Source organism: Chenopodium album, chromosome 25 (genome assembly GCF_948465745.1).
Source record: "Chenopodium album chromosome 25, dcCheAlbu1.1, whole genome shotgun sequence".
NCBI lineage: Eukaryota > Viridiplantae > Streptophyta > Magnoliopsida > Caryophyllales > Amaranthaceae > Chenopodium > Chenopodium album.
The window spans coordinates 13,049,715-13,067,721 of NC_137858.1; the positions used below are offsets into that span (position 1 = coordinate 13,049,715).

At 37.7% G+C, this 18,007-nt stretch overlaps 2 pseudogenes; one reads left to right on the plus strand and one right to left on the minus strand.

Annotated features, from left to right (window-relative positions):
• Positions 1-2,777: 2,777 nt before the first annotated feature.
• On the minus strand, positions 2,778-3,146 carry LOC145613721 (putative lipid-binding protein AIR1B pseudogene; annotated as a pseudogene).
• A 2,589-nt stretch (positions 3,147-5,735) lies between these two features.
• On the plus strand, positions 5,736-6,101 carry LOC145613722 (putative lipid-binding protein AIR1B pseudogene; annotated as a pseudogene).
• Positions 6,102-18,007: the final 11,906 nt, after the last annotated feature.

The following is an 18,007-nucleotide window of genomic DNA, read 5'->3' on the forward strand; positions in this document are numbered from 1 at the left end:
TGAGAGTATACGTACAAACTAAACAACTAAGCTTTGACATTATTACTACGTAGAACATCGTATCCTAATTTTTAAAATTGCTTAGCACAAAGAATTCAAATTTGGAGTACATGTATGTTGGATATTATTAGGTGGACTACAATTGCACTATGACAATTTACGAAAATTTAAACGTACAAATTGTATCATGCCCTTTGTTACTAATAATGATAATAATAATAATAATGATAAAAATAAATTAATTAATGAATGAATGAATAATTATTATCACCTCCTTGTAACTCCTAAGTAATTACATAATAATATACTATTTAAAAAAAAGTAATCAATCAATAACTATATAGTAAAAGATACACCAGCAATGACACGTGTCATTATATACATATTCCATATTAATAAGTAGTAATTATAATATTTACAATAAAATATTTCACAAATCTTTCTAAAATATAAACCAAAAATCATGCACGCAGTAATTTGTGACTTATTTTATAGCAAGAAAAATATATAGCTTTGATTTTTTGCCTACTTTTGTTTTAGTTGTGTATTAGAAACTACAATTAAAAAATCGACATATCACATACTTTTATTATTTCTCAACTAATTTATAATAAAATACTTATCAATCAATAATCTATAATTATATATAACTGTAGATCATCGTGCATTGCACGGGAGCTAACCTAGTTCATAATAATACATTTCACAATTAAGTGGTTAGAGCTTCCTTTCTGGTAACAGGGGATCCTGATATCGATTCTCATCAGCCCTTATAGGTCTATAAACACCAAAAATATATAGAATTTAATATGTATTATTTACATAAGTTACTATTTTATTATGTAAAGTACAATGAATATAAACTAGCCCTCATTAATCTTAAATTTATTACTATTGTATTTTATTCACTTATAAATATTCACTTATAAATAATGTTAAACACTAATCTTCTAAATATAATTTTGTCAAACTTACAAATTATTATAATCCAAAGTATCACCGGGCCAATAATTAGCTAAATATCTATACCATAATTACTTAGTATGGATGAAGCAATGACAAAAACCAAAAAAAAAAAAAAAAGGCTTATATCAGCAAAAACTTATTAAGACATAAGCCTAGGTGCATGGAGTAGTGATAGACCACTACCAGGTCTGGGCTCGTTGGGCCCATACCAGGGGCAAAAATATAATTTCACGTATTACTTACCCATGTTGTAAAAATGCAGTCTCTCTACTCTCAATAACAGTATATAAATTAACAATAACAGTATAAAAACCAAGAATAACAGTACACAAACCAATAATAACAATATAGAAATTAATAAAAACTGAGCACCGACAAAAAATTACCGGCGTCAATTTCGACCGAACTCAGCGATTTCCAGCATAGAACTCACCGTTTTTAATGGCTAAAGCCATAAGTTTGTGTCTCTCGTTTTTGGGTTATGTTTTTTTGGGTGGTTTTCGGTGATTTTTAATGAAGGTAGTTGCGTGTTTTTGGATTTCGACCAAGCTAGTAGCTGGTGGGGTGGGCTTCTTTCTGTCGGAGGTGAAGTGTGGTGGGCGGAGGCTTGGCCGACAATGGGAGCTATCCATGGAGTTGGGGAAAAGGGTTTAAGGAAGGAAGAAGATGAAGAGGAAAGGGGAAAAAAAGGAAAAAGAAAAAAAAAATGTGGTATTGGATAATATTACCCATACCATGGTATTGGGTAATACTTACTCTAGGTGCATGGTTACAAACTCTCAATATCCATAAAAATTACAAAAGTTACCTTATCTTGCTCATTTTACTTGTAATGTTTTCTTCTCATTCATGACATGTTTTCACAATATAGATTCAAAAATTTTCTCTATCATTATTGATTTACATACCCATTTTCTTACTACTTTTTTTTGCTAACCCCATGGGGCTTGATCTGAGGACTATAATGAAATTAATAAGTAAGAATTAGATTTTACACATTCAACTTGTTCAGCTCTTGTACTGTTGTACGGTTTTACAAATTAATAATTAGTTTTTGCATATTAAATTATTAATGGATCTTTGTGGAAACTTGATAGCAAATCAAAGAATAGAATAATATGGTGTGGGTGATTTATGACCTTCGTGTGTATGGAACATTCCTTTGGTTTAAATAAGCCTTTTTAGCATTCTTAACCAAATTTGGATGTTTTTTTCTTTACTCCACGAGCACTCTTCACCAAGTTTACGTGTTTATCTTACTCTACATGCAATAATCCAAATATTTCTCTTTAGACTGTCTTAGGGCCTGTTCTCATACGTTGAAATTTAGGTCAGTTCAGTTCAATTCACCTCAGTTCAGTGCAGTGCAGCTCCTAATTTCCTTCTCTTATAAAAAATTCAGTTCATTTCAGCTGAGTTCAGTCAATGAGAACAGACCCTTAAACTCTTAACTTGTGTAATTTTCCTTCTCAAGAAAATCCATAATCTTCTCTAAAATTATGAGTTAAAGATCTCTATAATAAATTGATAATAACATTTTGTGAACGTCAGTTGGGAAGCATTCTGCCTCATCCAAGGCCTAATATATTATGGATTATATTACGCAGGATATGATTTCAAAAACAAAAGTTGAGCATATGGAATTTAGAGTACGATGAAAAGAAGCGTCTTATTATTATCAATCTCGTACAAAACCACACAAGAAGTATTGAAAAGAAAAATGCAAAAGCATAAGCAATCGAATTACACAAGAGTGTAATACACAATCAACTCAAATAAGAAATTAACATCACATAAAAAAGAACAAAAACTTAGGCATGACGAGGAGGGCATTGGAAGCCACTGGGGAGCTTGCAATCACAATAGTTGACAAGAGCTGTAAGATCAACGTCGAGGTTGAGGTTAACAAGGCCTAACACATTAGCATGAATTGCGGTGCAAAGGCAGGCAGCGGCATCAAGTTTAATGAGGTTACCTACAAGGCTACAACAAGCGGCCTTCTTAGGAGATCCAACACGAAGGTTAACAAGGTCAAGCACATCTGCACACACGTTCAACTTAAGGGTATCTGGGGGGCATGACTTAAGAGGACGGGCTACATATGAAGCAAAGACTACGTTAAGCAAAACAAGGTTCAACACAAGAAAAAGAGCAATTGAGGCGGTGTTTTTGGAGGCCATTATGAACAAATTTTGCTTCTTTAACACAAACTCAAAGAGATTATCAAAACAAAGTTGAAGTTATTTGTTTGTGTTAGAATGATGAAAACTCACATCAAAGTTGAGCTATTTATAGATTTTCAAGTCCTTCGTATGCATGGGAGAATATTTTGAGACATGCATTGAGCTGGATGAATAAGAATTTTGGAAGCATCTAATTTAATAATGTTTAGAATATCACGGGTTGCCTTATTGCACATTTGCACATGGTTGTTACTTTGAGCTAATGTTGATATGTACATATTTTGGACATAATTTAATTTTCATGTTATCAAAGAAAGTATGCGTACAAAGTAAACAACTAAGCAATGGTATTGTTAGTATGTAAAATATGAGAATATCGTATAACTTCTGAAATTGCTTAACACAAAGAATTCAAATCTGGAGTACATGTATATTGGATGTTATTAGGTGGAATACAACTAGAATTATGTCTATTTGCGAAAATAAAACAAATTAGCATTATGACTCTTTAATTCTTTGTTACTAAAAAAGGGGTTAGGTGGACAGATAATATAGGTTATGCCCGGCTAGGTTATTATAGTTTTTGGCTCAGGTAATGCCTTGAGTTATTATACTTCCAATAGTTTTTTGGCTCGGGTAATGACCTGGATAATTATATGATACAATGCTAATATGTACTTTAATTAATTTTTGTTTATTAAATTATGCTGTCATATACGGAGTATTAACTTTGTTTGCAATAAAAGACACATAGTATAACATAGCTCAATGGTTAAGTTTTCATCAATCTTGAGATTAAGACTTTAATAATTCATTCTATTTTTACTAATGTATGAAGACATAAAATAATAGATAACAAAAAAATCAGGAGAGTGTCATGTGCCATATGATCTTGAAACTCTTTTTAATAATATAAATTATAGATATTTTCAATTGAAACTACTAATGAATAAATAGTCATGCTAATGGTTTTAGCGGATTGATATCAAAGGTAGGATTATTTAAAAATAATCCAAAGGTGGGATTATTTTTAGCGGACGGCCCAAATGTGGGATTATTCCGAGCAATTTTTCCATAATTTTATAGGATTTTACCATTCCAAAATAACACTTATACTCAACAACTTTGGCCAGAAGGGAACTCACTAATTTTAATTTTTAATTTTTAATTTTTTATTATTTTTTTCTGAAACAAGGGAATTCACTAAATTCAAACAATGTACTTCGTAGTTCTATTGAAATTAGCATATTTTTATTAAAATTTATACACCCAAAAAAGCATAAATTAAAGAGAGTGTTAAATACGGGTTAGCCATTAAGGCCCCAATCGTGAGATCATGGGCCTGGCTCTGATACCATATTAAATACGGGTCTGGGCCGCACCCGTCATGAAAGAGTGCAAGTCCACCACTGTACAAGACCAAGGAGGTTCCACCTGAAAACCATATGGCAATGAGGGGAGTAGCCCCTTGTATTATATAGTGGTGGTAACTCTTGAATTCTTTCAATGTGGGATTTTATTACCACTACACTCCCCCTTTTAGTATTTAGTGTTTTTAGTGTGGGACAAGAAGAATGCTCATATGTGGGTTATTCATAGGCTCAACAGAGAGAAAGTCAGAAATAATCGATTTTAAACCCAATTTTTACAACTTGTTTGCTAACAACCATCATATAGGCTTTTTTATTTTTTTTGTGCATCATATAGACTTTTATGGACGGATATAGTATTTTTTTTATATACTACCTCCGTTAACTATTATTTGCAACAAAGGAATATTTTATATCTCACAAATAATACCCCTTTGTTGCAAATAATAGTTAACAAAGAGGAATATTTTATATCTCACAAATAATACCCCTTTGTTGCAATTTGCAAATAATAGTTAACGGAGGTAGTATATATAAATATATGTATTTACCTTTTTATATAATATAATAATCATAATGTTGTTACTATTAGCGTTACTGCTGTTATCAAATTATTAATTTTGATACCTTCGGTTCATCTACTTAACCTTTTTAATAGGAACAGATTGTTTATTTGTTTATTTTCGTAAATAGCCATAACTCTAGTTGTAGCCCACCTAATAGTACCAATTATACAATTATGTACTTCAGATTTTATTTGATTCTATAGGTAAACCATTTTATGAAATAGTATACCACGTCCAATACAACATATATATGTACTAGTGTACTACTCCTAATAATAACAATGCTTAACTAGTTGTTTAATTACTTAAAACCCTAAACTTATTCCAATGACAACATGCAGATAGATTAAAATTATGTCAAAAATATGTCTTTATTAATATGTCTTATTTCGTTCAATATAAATCCATGTGCGACGTGATAACTAACCCGTGATATCTTAAACATTATTGGATGGTTCCATAATTGTTATTCATCCAGCTCAATGTCTCAAAATATTCCCCCATATTTACTAAGGCCTTGAAAAATCTATAAATAGTTCAACTTTGATGAGAGTTTTCATCATCCAACACAAACAATTTACTTCATTTCTTGTGTTCATCTCTTTGAGTTATTAGCTTCAAAGAAAAGAAATTTATCCAAGTTATTAGAAATGGCCTCCAAAAACACCGCCTCAATTGCTCTTTTTCTAGCATTGAACCTTGTTTTGTTCAACCTAGCCTTCGCTTCATATGTGGCTCGTCCTCTTAAGTCATGCCCTCCAGATACCCTTAAGTTGAATGTATGTGCAGATGTGCTTGATCTTGTTCAGCTTCGTGTTGGATCCCCTAAGAAGGCGGCTTGTTGTAGCCTTGTAGGTAACCTCATTAAGCTTGATGCTGCTGCCTGCCTTTGCACCGCAGTTCATGCTAATGTGTTAGGGCTTGTTAACCTCAACCTCGACGTTGATCTTACAGCTCTTGTTAACTATTGTGATTGCAAGCTCCCTAGTGGCTTCCTATGCCCTCCTCGTGCCTAAGTCATGTTTTCTTCTTGTGAAGTTAATTCCCTTATATCATGAGTGAATTATGTATTGCATGCACCCTTGTGTAATTTGATTAATTTTGCTTGTGTGTGTGTTTTTTTTTCTCATCACTTGCTTGTGTGGTTTTCAATCAGAGTATTATCAATAAAAAGATGGCTTCTTTTCATCATATTCTACATTTCATAAGCTTAATTTTTGCTGTTAAAATCATGTCTTCTTTTTTTTTTTTTTTTTTTTTTTTTTTTTTTTTTTTTGAAAAAAATGTTAAAATCATGTCATGGGTTATATATTACGCCCTGCACGACAAATGTTTCCTAACTTGACATTCACAAGAATGTTATTACCATTTTATATTAGAGGGAACTTCTGCACATGATTTTGGAATGGATTATGGATCGTTGAGTGAGAAACATACGCAAATTTTTGGTAAAGAAATATAAAATAGCAGGCATATTTAAACCAAAGGAGAGTGAATGCCAATATGCCACCCACACTACAATAGTCTGATCTATTATTTTTTGATTTGATATCAACTATATTATCAAAGAAACTCCACAATTGTTCAAACCTTTTTTTTTTTTTTTTTCAAACCTTTAGCTTTCACTTAATATAAAGAAAACGTAGAAAATAAATTAAATCATACAACTCGAATAACGTATTAAACTCCACAATTGTTCATACCTTTAGCTTTCACCTAGCAGTGTGTGGTTTCTACAGGCGTGGGTACCTTGCATGGTACAGACGTTTCAAGGAAAGAACATATTATTAATGTAGAGAACATATAGTTATAGTGAAAAGAACATACTATTAAAATGTACTGAACATATACCTAAGGTAAAAAGAACATATTTGCACCCAAAAAAAAGTGAAAAGAACATATGTCCATGTTCTTTAATTATTAGTATAATGTACTTTTATTTGTGATATAATATTCATTACTTATTATGAATTGTTCTTTAAATTTTGTCTTAAAATTATGATGGGTATATACAAGTAATGTTCATTAAATAGTAATATCATGTTCTTTATTAATATTACAGATGTTCTTTAGATATAAAAAATAAAAAAATAAAAAAAATTGAATGTTCTTTACAAAACTGCCATATGTTCTTTACAAAAAAACTGTATGTTCTTTACAAAACAGCTACATGTTCTTTCCGCATTTTTTTGTCTGTACCTAGCAAGATACAGTCTGCTATACCTTAAAATTTTCATTCACCTAGTATATGTTTTTCTTTGTACGACATAAAGGTTGTGCAATGAAGGCTCAAGTTGGATCGATATTAAGCTCATTCAGTTATTATTTATACTTGTTTGGGTCCAATTTAGTCCAATTGGGCCTAGTCATTAAATGATCCAATTAAAAGCCCAAGGTCAAGGTTCAACTCTCCATATGTGCTAAAGTCAAGATCAGTCCACAAAGCAAGTCAATTGGGTCAAGGCCCACTTCTCCCATATATGCAAAGGTATAAAAGTCATCAATATCGCATTTGTACATGGATTGACAAAAAAGCCTCAAGCAATTAATTCTCTTGCATAGCTTTTTCTCTCTACACATTGTACTGACTTTAGCATCGGAGGGCCTTCCTCGGCAACACCCCCGAGGCTAGTTTACGTGTGTTTCCTGTGCAGGAAACCCTCGACCCAACATCACTTGGACCGAACCCAGTCTTCACCACATCTTCGGACCTTCAGCAGGGTCCCATTGTTTTCACCCGAAACAATTTGGCGCCGTCTGTGGGGAAGACTTTCAAAAAATCTTTAAGCCAATTTCATTAGTTCAACCTCAATCTTAGTTCAGATGGCTAAGAATCACAAGAAAAAGAGTAACGGTGCTTCTCCTTTGAGAAAACGCCGAAAGTCACTAGGAGGGGGTCCCTTAGAACGCCCCACTCCTAGTCCATCTCCTCCTCGGGATCGGAGCCCCTCTGCGGGACCCGACTCTCATGGAGAGCCTAGGGAGAGATCCGAATCTCCTTTAATCCAGTCCAATCATCCGCCGAGTCCACCTCGGTCAAATGAGGACAACCGGTCCACTCAAAGGACCCAATCTCATGCTCGGAGTCAATCCCGGAGCATTCGCACCTACTCTCGCTCTCAGCCGAGGACACCCTTGACGGGGCCCAACTCGGAGGAAGTAGTGAGAGCCTTAGCGGTCCTCATGGAAGCCATGAAGGCCCAAAATATGCCGCCCCCACACGACCGGACTCCTCCGCAAACCAGGGATCAGCGGAGGAACCTCGGCCAGGAGGGGGGGAAACCCTCCTCTTTCAAGGAGCTTGGAGAATGGGAGGAGGACACCTGGAGAACCGAGAGGGAGAGAAACAGGAACTCTCACTTCTTCAGGGAACCTTCCACTCAACTCACTACGAGTAGATCCCACAAAAGCAGCAGTTCTGCCTCTCGGCCAGAAATTGTTCGTCAAAGCGTTCATGACCGTCTCGGCGATAGGGAACGGAGCGTGCACAGCCGCCTCTCCTACCCTGTAGCCGAGGCCCAGACCTCCCAGCCAAGGACGAAAACCACTTCTACCTCTCTGAGAGGGCGGAGCGCGGTCCCTTCGGCTGGGAACAAGGGAAAGGCCGTGATGCTGCCTTCCAGTTCTCCATTAGAGCAGTGGATACTGGAAGCCCATGTGCCGACGGTTAAAATCCCGTCGCACATTACTTATGATGGAACTTCGGATCCGAAGGACCATATTGCCTCTTACGAGGCACACATGCATCTTTGCCCCAGGTCCGAAGCGACTTGGTGCAAATATTTTCCAACCACTCTCAAGGGGGTCGCGCAAGCGTGGATCTCCAAGGGAGTGAAAGAAGGCTCAATAACCGGGTGGGACGATCTGTCCTCCAAGTTCAAGAGCAAGTTTTCTACGGCAAACCGCCAAGAGAAGACTACTGCAGAACTCATGGGTCTGCAGCAAGGGGAGGCTGAAAGCCTCCGAGACTATCTAACTCGCTTCAACAACGAGTCGTCCAGCATTTCTCAGCTGGACCAAGGGCTGGCAGTTTTCGCCCTTCAGCACGGTCTCAGAACTGGACCGTTCTCCGACTTCATGGTCATGAATTCACCCAGGACCCTGGAGGAGGCACTGAATGCTTCGGATAAGTTCATCCGAGCTGAAGAGTGGAGCAAAACAAAAACCCAACCTCAATCTGGGGGAGGGAAACAAAAACAAACACCCTCGTCTGAAGGCCAAGGCCAGAAGGCAAAGGGAAAGGCGAAAGCCTCTGAACAATCTTCGGCCAACGAGTCGAAGAAGGAAAATTCTGCTCCTTTTGCGGGCAGATATGAATCTTACACTCCGCTCTCTCTTCCGCGCGCTAAGATTTACAGCGTGACGAAGGAGGAGAAGAGTTACAGAAAGCCGAGACCACTCCTAGAGTGGTATCAGCGGAAAAATAAAAATCAGTGGTGTGAGTTCCATGAATCACCGGGACACAACACTGAAGAGTGTATCCAGCTGAAGGACCAAATCGAGGATATGGTTCGGAAGGGGTACTTAAAAAAATATATCGCGGATCATCGCGAGAAAAAAGAGGCTGAGAAGTCCGAAAAGGACTCTCGACAAGAAATTGATTTCCCCCGAAAGAACAGCAAAATTGTGGAGGGAAAATTTCCTCCAATCCATGTTATCTCGGGAGGAGCATGCTCTCGAAGGGAGCACAAGCGTCACCTCAGGGCTCTGACCCATCAGGTGAACCATGCTGACATTCAGCCACCCCAGTCACCGGTGCCGAACATGACGTTCACAGCCGCTGACTGTTGGGGGATGACGTACCCTCATAAGGACCCGTTGGTGATCATCGCCACGGTGGCCAACCACGACGTCAGCAAAGTTCTAATTGACGGTGGTAGCGGAGCAAATATTTTGTTCCGAAAGGCCTATAATCAAATCAAGCTGAAGCCCAAACACCTCACACCGGTATTCTATGGGGCTTCAACTTATCCTGATGGGAAAGTTCTGCTTCCTGTCACCATCGGCTGCGATGAAGCAGCTAGGAACGTCATGACTGAATTTTTTGTCATCGACGCTCCTTCAGTGTACAACATGATTTTGGGGAGACCCAAAATTCACGAGATCCAAGGGGTTGTCTCAACTTATCATCAGCTGATGGTCTACGTTTCAGACACCGACTTCCTCGAAAGGATCCAGGGCAGCCAAAAGGAGGCCCGAAGGTGCAATACCTCAAGCCATCCACTAGACGCCCAGATGACGACGATGAGGATGAGGAGGAGAAAAAAAAAAGAAAGAGAGCCGAGCACAAAAAAGCCGAAAGGTCTAAGTGCTTTGGCCTAAGGTTCTGTGCCCAAAGAAAAAGGGCCAGAATAAGAAAAGACTAGCTCTTCATCTCAGCCGGAAGACTCAGAGAGCCAGCCGAAGAAGAAAAAGTCTGGGTAGCCCGCTGATATAGACAGCAGGCCAGATTGTGAAGAGTCCAGCCCATCAACAATGGACCTGGACCAGCAGATTGAAACGGTTGAGTTGACCAAAGGAGATGCCGAGAAATGTGTAACAATCGGGATGGACCTTGATCCGAGCACCCGTTGTGAACTTATTCAACTCCTGCGGGATAACAAAGATGTGTTTGCTTTCTCGGCAGCTGATATGCCTGGGATAAGTCCAGACCTCATCTCCCATAAGCTCAACGTCGACCCAACGTGTCGGCCAGTTAAGCAAAAGAAGCGGAATTACTCCGCAAATAAGAACCAAGATATTACAACCGAGGTCAAAAAGTTGTTGGATGCAGGCTTCATCGAGCCCTGTCAATATCCAGAATGGCTGGCGAATGTGGTAATGGTTCAGAAGGCCAATGGTGCCTGGAGAATGTGCGTTGACTTCACGGACCTAAATAAGGCTTGTCCGAAGGATTTCTATCCCTTGCCGAGGATCGATCAGCTAGTGGACTCGACAAGTGGCCATGCCTTGCTTAGTTTCATGGACGCATTCTCGGGGTATCATCGGATCTTTATGCACCCCGACGACCGAGCAAAGACGACATTCGTCACGAACGCCGGGATGTACAATTATAAAATGATGCCCCTTGGATTGAAAAATGCGGGGGCAACTTATCAAAGGCTGGTGGATCAAGTTTTTGCCGATAAAAAAGGCCGAAACATGGAAGTTTATGTTGACGATTCAATCGTCAAGAGCAAAAAATCTGAAGACCATGTTAAGGACCTGGCTGAAACCTTCGCCACCTTAAGAAAACACCAAATGAAGCTGAATCCGAAGAAGTGTGCCTTCGGCGTGAAGTCAGGGAAATTCCTTGGGTTCATGGTCAGCAAGAGGGGGATTGATGTCAATCCCTCCAAAGTCAAAGCAGCGCTCGATCTTCCTGAGCCGAAAACAAAGAGGGATGTTCAGCGGCTCACCGGAAGAATGGCAGCCCTCTCGAGGTTCATTTCCAGAGCTTCGGACAAGGGGTTACCTTTCTTCAAAGCCCTGAAACTCCCAAAAACAAAAGAGCTCGTTTGGGAAGAAGAGCAAAAAGAAGCCTTCAAGCAGCTTCGGGAGCATCTGGCTCAGCTCCCAACACTGGCTAACCCAGTAGAGGGAGAAACTTTGTCTCTGTACGTGGCTATTAGACCAGCCACCATCAGTGCAGTGCTGCTGAGGGAAGAAAATAAAATTCAGCAACCGATCTACTTCGTCAGTCACACTCTGACGGATGCCAAGACTCGCTACCCTCTTGATATTTCTATTTTATATAGTATTTTACCCCCGTCCCTTGGTCATAATTAGTAGTGATTTTGGCTCTTTAGAGCCACTTTTATTACTAATATGTGTTTTCTAGTGTTTTCGTAGTTTTGGTTGAGTTTTGTAGGGAATTGCACCTTTGGAACATTTTTCCGGGATTTTATGGAGCAACTACGAGCATTGGAGGAGCACGACCATCTTTCGTAGCCCAAGATCGGTTAGAGTAACCAAGCCGGTGAATAAGGGCTCGATTTGTGTGAAAACGATGCATTTGGACCGAATGATTTAAGCCCCAAAGAGGATATTTGGTTTGGGCCAAGTTACGAGCCCAAACGAGGAGTCCAAGCGGCCCAAAGGTGTCCGCCCGATGGTCCGCCCGATGATCCGCCCGATGGCGCGTCCGATCGGGCAAAGAAGACTTATATCGCAGCAGCCCTTCGTCCGATCAAAAAGGCACGCCCGATCGGGCGGTGCCTCGCCCGATCGGGCGCGTGTTTCTGGAGGACGTTTTAAGCATCGTTTAATTTGTTTTAACTTAGGATTTTCTAGCTTAGTATAAATACGCTTTTGTTAAGTGAATTTAGGGGGGAATTCTTTTCTCCCTTCCCTTACTCTCTCTTTTCTCTCTCTAACTTTTCTCTTTCTCTCTTCTCTTAAACTCTTAGTATTATTTTCTCTCTCTACAACTCTTGTTCCTTTTAACTTTGGTAACGAGTTCTTCTCTTTTAATCTCAATTATTTATTTTATTTCTTTACTCTATCATGACTACTTTTATTGCTTCGTTTAGTTTAGATTTAATTATGTCTGAGTAGTTTAATTCTAGGGTTTATGGGGATCCATAATTAATATGAAGGGATAATTTGTTATTATTGATATTTGATATTGCATAATAATTTCGTGTTGAATTGTTTTAATTCATTGAAAATTAGATTATGAATCGAGCAGATGTGATTTGATTGTAAAAGTATAGCAATATTGAATTGATGAATCGAGCAGATGTTAATTTGATATTAAAGGCTATTTTCAATAGGAACTTAGATCTAGTAAATTGCGAGAGCCTGTTAGATCTATGTTGATTAATAAATTGCGAGAGCCTGTTAATCATGTTATTTGTGCAATGTTGATTATTGATTGTCATGTTTTATCCCAGAATATTAATTATTGGTGAACCTGTGACCCTAGGCCTTCTTATTATTGTTTTTCTCCCTGAACTTGATCTCCATAATTTAATTCCTTTTTACAATAACAATATTGGTTACCTTAATAATTTAGATTATAATAATTAGTTAGGAATAGAAGACTTGTTTCCCTGTGAATTCGACCCTACTTCCCTATCTATATTTAGTTAGTGGTTTTAGGAGTTACTTTTGATTAGGGGATACGACTTTACCCTGTCAAAATTTTGGCGCCGTTGCCTGGGAAACAGTTTTATTTTTATTTCTAGTTGTTATTAAAGTCTAGATTATTATTTTTTTTATCTTTTATTTTATTTTTATTTATTTTTTTTATGAGTTGAAAATACCCATGCTTACGCCACTACAAGAATTATATGATTTTTATGCAGCACCTGAATACTGTTGTTGTCAATATCGTCTTTGTCATGAAAATCCTGAATGCCCTTATAGTGAGTTTTTCGTGCCTGCTCCTGATGATTTTAGAGTCTTTCCATATACATATGATCATATTCGGAAACGATTAGTTGCTAATGACAGTTATTGGAAGGCTCTTGATGAAAAAGTCTATGGACACTATAATAATACGAATGTTATTGAGGTTGAAGAACCATTGGTTATAGAATGTGTGGTTGAAAAATCATTGGGTGACGAATCAGTGATTGAAAAATCATTAGTTGTAGAAACGGTGGTAGAAAATTCCTTTGTTGATGATAAGGTTATTTGTGAGGGTAAAATTTTCAAGTCATTATTGGATGATAAAGACAATGACTACCTCCATGTTTGTTCTGTTAATTCTAAATTTTTAACGGAGGAAGTAGAAGGTTGTGGTGTATTTTCATCTCTTTCTTTTGATTTTAACTTCTACCTTGAGTTCTCTTTATGTGCTCCTAACCTTTTCTTTGTAGGAATTAATGTGCTTGCTATTAAGCCCTATGTAGTGCTTAATGAAATGTTTGCAGGGGCGTTTGATAAGTTACTCAAGGCGTTGAATTCTTCCGATTGAGAGAAAGAGTATGGTCGAGCGGGACCTTGATAAACTAGCGCTTTGCGGGAGGCAACCCGTATTTTGTTGCTTTTTATTTAGTTTTTTTTTTTAGTCTTTTATTTTTGTGTATTTTCTTTTTGTTTTGTTATAGAGAGGTAAGGAGAGTGTATCTTATGCTTGTGGGAGTACCTTTTTGTGCAGGTTTTGATCAAGATAGCGAAAAAGAAGACGACAAACTAGTACAAAAGATATTTGGGCAGAGAGTAACAGCGATCAGCCCGTCAAATCAGTAGCTCGGGCCCGATCGGGCAGAGCTCGCCCGATCGGGCGCGCGTACGCGTCAGCAAACTTTGTCAACTTCGACAGGCCATAACTTTTGTGTTTCTTATCCAATTTTTGCATGTGACCTGTTGTTGGAAAGCTCTTCAAGTCTAGTTTCCAATGCAATTAGAATCATTGTATTATCATTTATATATCAAAAGTTATGATCAGAATAGTGCACCTGACTCAAATTTAGACTTTTTCCCACTAACACTTTGTTTCATTCTTGCCCAATTTTGTTCTAAAGAGATGCATTGCAATCCTCGAGGCTTTGGTGACATTGATGTGGTGATGATGATGAGTAGTCACCTTGACTACTAGCTTCCCTTTAAGACAATGAGGACATTGTCTAATTTAGCTTGGGGGGAGGTTCTCGTGTACGCATGGTATATCTTTCACCCTCTCTCTTTTTATTTATTATTTTTTTTCTTTTGACGTGCTTAGTATAGATTTTATTGTTTTCTTAAGTTAGTTTCGTTCCAATGAATTATGAATCATGCTTCCCTGTGCCCCTTGATGAAAATTTTTCGAATTTGTTTTGATTCTTGGTATTTGATGATTAATATTGTGGATTTGTTGAACATGATTTGAAGTTTAATTGCTTTGATTCCTAAACATGCGTCAATTTTTTCCAACTACTTGTGAATATAGTGCTTGACTAGTTGATTTGGTTAGGAATGTGTGAATAGTTCCTGGTATGTCAATGAATTTGAGTATTGGTTTGCAACTATGAGTAGTGTTTCATAACTCATTATTATGCACATGTGGAGGACGAAGGCATTTGTTCTTTAGGTAGCCTTCGGATTTATTTAGATACATTTGTTCCCTTCTTGCTACCCACGTTGTTGCCTTGACTTTTTATTGTTTATTAGCCACATTACAAGCCTTATTTTCCCCATTAGTTACTAGTCCCAAGCTTGGCTTGGGGGAGCTATTAGTGAGTGAGGTGATGGAGTTTGTAGTGTGCACATTATTTGCACAATTTGGGTGGGTTTTGAGAAGTAATTTGTTCTTGATCATATTTTTGTTTTGATGAGTTTAAAAGTTGAATACCCTTGGAAAAATAAAAGTGTGATGAAAAGAAAAAAAAAGAGAAGTTCAAGGAAAAAAAAGTGAGAAATTTGTTGAAAAAAAAAAAGAAAGTGAACTTCTAATGAAAAAAAATAAAAAAAAAAGAGAAAAAAAAGAAAAAAAAATGTTTGATGTTCAAATGTTCTAAGTGAAGGTTGATTAAAAGAAAAAAAAAGAAAAAAAAAGATGAGTTTCAATGAGAAATTTCAAGTTATGAGTTCAAAGTTGTTTATTCACTCAAGTTTTATATTATCATATTTTTATGAGTGAATATTGTAAGAGTTGGGATTGTTTATATTGTTTGGAGTATATTTGGTGGATTGTTATTGGAGTTGGTTATGTTGGAGATGTGTATGATCATTATTTTTGATCATGGGTTTATTAGGTTTTGGCTCCCTTAATGCATAGCTTTTTCTCTCACATATCCCCAAATTTATCCTACCCCTTAACCTAGCCTTACATTACAAGCTTTAAAGACCTTCCGACCTTGTGCATAGAGTTGTGTAAATGTGAAAGTGTTGTTTATCAATGCAAGTTATGACTTGACATATTCCGAGTCGACTATTAGGTTGAGTGTATGTCTTTTTAAACACACGAGTGTTGTGAGTTTGGGAGGGCATTGTTCACATAAAAGGGTTGGGATGGAGAGCAATCGAGTACATCTTTTACTTGCCACATAAATGAGAGTTGAGTGTGTGAGCACTAGTCTTGAATTCTATATGCTCATTTGGTTTGCTCTACTTGACAATTGTTGGGGAGGAAGAGTAATTGGATGAATGAGATTGATTGATATTGAAGCAGGTTCATTAGATTTTCGTTGAATCGTTTGTGCTTGATTTGATTATTGGGGTGAGGCATGTTTTATATGTTCATTGATGAGCTCTTTGCTTAGGGACAAGCAAAGGTTTGGCTTGGGGGAGTTTGATATGTCTATTTTATATAGTATTTTACCCTCGTCCCTTGGTCATAATTAGTAGTGTTTTTGGCTCTTTAGAGCCACTTTTATTACTAATATGTGTTTTCTAGTGTTTTCGTAGTTTTGGTTGAGTTTTGTAGGGAATTGCACCTTTGGAACATTTTCCCGGGATTTTATGGAGCAACTACGAGCATTGGAGGAGCACGACCATCTTTCGTAGCCCAAGATCGGTTAGAGTAATCAAGCTGGTGAATAAGGGCTCGACTTGTGTGAAGACGATGCATTTGGACCGAATGATTTAAGCCCCAAAGAGGATATTTGATTTGGGCCAAGTTACGAGCCCAAACGAGGAGTCCAAGCGGCCCAAAGGTGTCCGCCCGATGGTCCGCCCGATGATCCGCCCGATGGCGCGTCCGATCGGGCAAAGAAGACTTATATCGCAGCAGCCCTTCGTCCGATCAAAAAGGCGCGCCCGATCGGGCGGTGCCTCGCCCGATCGAGCGCGTGTTTCTGGAGGACGTTTTAAGCGTCGTTTAATTTGTTTTAACTTAGGATTTTCTAGCTTAGTATAAATACACTTTTGTTAAGTGAATTTAGGGGGGAATTCTTTTCTCCCTTCCCTTACTCTCTCTTTCTCTCTCTAACTTTTCTCTTTCTCTCTTCTCTTAAACTCTTAGTATTATTTTCTCTCTCTACAACTCTTGTTCCTTTTAACTTTGGTAACGAGTTCTTCTCTTTTAATCTCAGTTATTTATTTTATTTCTTTACTCTATCATGACTACTTTTATTGCTTCGTTTAGTTTAGATTTAATTATGTCTGAGTAATTTAATTCTAGGGTTTATGGGGATCCATAATTAATATGAAGGGATAATTTGTTATTATTGATATTTGATATTGCATAATGATTTCGTGTTGAATTGTTTTAATTCTTTGCAATTAGATTATGAATCGAGCAGATGTGATTTGATTGTAAAAGTATAGCAATATTGAATTGATGAATCGAGCAGATGTTAATTTGATATTAAAGGTTATTTTCAATAGGAACTTAGATCTAGTAAATTGCGAGAGCCTGTTAGATCTATGTTGATTAATAAATTGCGAGAGCCTGTTAATCATGTTATTTGTGCAATGTTGATTATTGATTGTCATGTTTTATCCCAGAATATTAATTATTGGTGAACCTGTGACCCTAGGCCTTCTTATTATTGTTTTTCTCCCTGAACTTGATCTCCGTAGTTTAATTCCTTTTTACAATAAAATATTGGTTACCTTGATAATTTAGATTATAATAATTAGTTAGGAATAGAAAGACTTGTTTCCCTGTGGATTCGACCCTACTTCCCTATCTATATTTAGTTAGTGGTTTTAGGAATTACTTTTGATTAGGGGATACGACTTTACCCTGTCACCTCTACTCGAGAAAGTTGCCTTTGCAGTAGTGGTAGCTGCTCGGAAGCTGAGGCCCTATTTTGATTGCCATCAGATAGTGGTCTTAACTGATCAGCCGCTGGAAAAAGTTCTCGGCAAAATTGAAAAATCTGGTAGGCTGGCCAAGTGGGCTTTCGAGCTCACCGAATTCAGCATCAGCTACCATCCGAGAGCAGCCATCAAGGCTCAAGCTCTAGCAGACTTCCTGGCCGAATGCTCGTACCATGAGACGCTAGACGATGAAAAGAAAATCTGGACCGTATTTACGGATGGATCCTCCACCGTAAATGGTTCGGGGGCA